The sequence below is a fragment of the Penaeus chinensis genome, chromosome 33, assembly GCF_019202785.1.
Source record: "Penaeus chinensis breed Huanghai No. 1 chromosome 33, ASM1920278v2, whole genome shotgun sequence".
NCBI lineage: Eukaryota > Metazoa > Arthropoda > Malacostraca > Decapoda > Penaeidae > Penaeus > Penaeus chinensis.
In genome coordinates this window covers 14,390,666-14,393,165 of record NC_061851.1, presented here as the reverse complement: position 1 = coordinate 14,393,165, position 2,500 = coordinate 14,390,666, and the positions used below count along the sequence as shown (strand labels likewise).

The window sequence follows — 2,500 nt, the reverse complement described above, 5'->3', positions numbered from 1 at the left end:
CGAAGCACAAGAAACTAAAATCAAAAGAAGTAGAGGTCACTTTCCTCTCGTCTCCTACATCGCCACCACCCGACCCAATCTCAGCTATCGCCTGACCTTCATCTAACGTCCAATCGAGGTCATCATCTGGATACCCTCCTCCTCTCTCCAGATACCCAATCAAAAACACAGAGAGTCACAATCGCTTCTCCTTTGTTCTCTCGAGTTCTTCTGAACAAGACACCATCGCGCTGTTCCTTAACCCTCTCCAATCCGATTCGATATCTTGAGACTCGGAGAATCTCGCCTTTTATCCAATCAGCCGAGATCCTCCTCCTCAATCTTCCCTATTCATCTTCTCTTTCTTTTTCATCTTCTTATTATTGTTCTTTTTCTTCTGTTTCTTCTTCTTGTTTTTCTTCTTCTCCTTTTCTTCTCATTCTTTTTTTTCCTCTTTCTTTTTCTTCTTCTTCTTCCTCCCCTTCTCATTTTTCGCACTTGAGAAAAATACAAGAAAAGACGACACTGGAAAATGGAATTTAGCTTGGTAGAATGCCGAATAATGGTGTAATGTAATCATGCCCAGCAACGAAAAAATATGAAATGATATATATATATTTTTTTTCTTTTTTTTCAACGACTGGCATAACAATATCACTATTATGACAGCTACGATAATCACCTCACAAATTAATGAACCCAACAGTTACCAATTTCTTTTGACATACTAAACAAGCATGATCCTAATTAGCGGTAACTTTAAAGCATAAAAAAGGCACAGTTCTGAACATAATAAATCTACCGCAGTTTTAAACGTAGCAAATTCGCCACTCATCCGTGAATCATTAAGGGAAATAAGCCTCATTCTGTCGCTAACTTATCCACCGGAAAATGCTGAGGTAATTATTCTGGAGATGACCCATTAAGTAGAATAATTACAAGGCTTTACGGGATGAAATTAAGCGAAGTCATTTTAAACACGCTTTGGCCGCCCGTGATGAGAGAGAAGGGGTGAGGGTGGGTGTGGGGGAGGATGAGGGGGAGGGGGAGGGGGAGGGGGGTGGGTGGGTGTGGGGGAGAGGGGAGGGTGGGTGTGGGGGAGGGTGAGGGTGAGGGTGGGTGTGGGGGGAGGATGAGGGGGAGGGGGGAGGGGGGAGGGGGTGGGGTGGGTGTGGGGGGGGAGGGGGAGGGTGGGGTGTGGGGGAGGGTGAGGGTGAGGGTGGGTGTGGGGGAGGATGAGGGGGAGGGGGAGGGGGAGGGGTGTTGGGTGGGTGTGGGGGGAAGGGGGAGGGTGGGTGTGGGGAGGGTGAGGGTGAGGGTGGGTGTGGGGGAGGAATGAGGGGGAGGGGGATGGGGGAGGGGGTGGGTGGAGTGTGGGGGAGGGGGAGGGTGGGTGTGGGGGGAGGGTGAGGGTGAGGGTGGGTGTGGGGGAGATGAGGGGGAGGGGGAGGGGGAGGGGGTGGGTGGGTGTGGGGGAGGGGGAGGGTGGGTGTGGGGGAGGGTGAGGGTGAGGGTGAGGGTGGGTGTGGGGGAGGATGAGGGGGAAGGGGGAGGGGAGGGGGAGGGGTGGGTGGTGTGGGGGAGGGGGAGGGTGGGTGTGGGGGAGGGGTGAGGGTGAGGGTGAGGGTGGGTGTGGGGGAGGATGAGGGGGAGGGGGAGGGGGAGGGGGGGGGTGGGTGTGGGGGGAGGATGAGGGGGAGGGGGAGGGGGAGGGGGTGGGTGGGTGGTGGGGGAGGGGGAGGGTGGGTGTGGGGGAGGATGAGGGGGAGGGGGAGGGGGTGGGTGGGTGTGGGGGAGGGGGAGGGTGGCTGTGGGGGAGGGTGAGGGTGAGGGTGGGTGTGGGTGTGGGGGAGGGATGGGGACGGCAGGCAGGAAGAGATAGAGGGCGGTGGGGTGCGGGGGAGTGTGGGGGGGGGGGGGATATATGGGAAGGAAAGGAGGCTGAGAGAGACAAAAAGAATGATTTATGGGCCATGTGTTCGAGAAGCGAATGTAAGCCAACAGTCTATAATTTGGGCGAAAAAATATTAATTCAGAAATAATTAAATTCACTTGCCTCAAAAATCGCAGAAACTAGTAAAAAAAATTAAAAAAAGTATATCTACAATCGACGTTCATAAAATTAAAGGCCAAACACCCGACAAGTCAAAGCCCTTTATCCAAAACGATCTACCCGCTACAATCTACGGACTACGCACGCCGCGTTTCACTATCATTCCTTTTTTTTTTTCTCTTTCAAGTAAACCCCTTGGAGTTACCTACAAATCCCCAAGTGATCAACACAAACATCAGTGGCTTAAAGTAACTAGCTATTTACATCACCTCAGCGAAATGCTTTTAAGTCTCTTCACCTTAAAAGTACTTACTGTCTGTTCGACTCCACTATCGTGAAATACCTCAATTCTTATTGACGATGACAACAAAAATAATTATGATAACAACGGATTTAAAAATGTCAGCAACAATGATAATAATGACAACAGAGAAAACAACACAAATAATGACAAAAGAAAAAGGAACA

At 50.9% G+C, this 2,500-nt stretch overlaps 1 protein-coding gene across 1 annotated transcript in view; it reads right to left on the bottom strand.

Annotated features, from left to right (window-relative positions):
• Positions 1–2,500, bottom strand: part of LOC125043192 (carboxyl-terminal PDZ ligand of neuronal nitric oxide synthase protein-like) — a 306,847-nt gene that overhangs the window by 54,172 nt on the left and 250,175 nt on the right. The window lies entirely within an intron of this gene.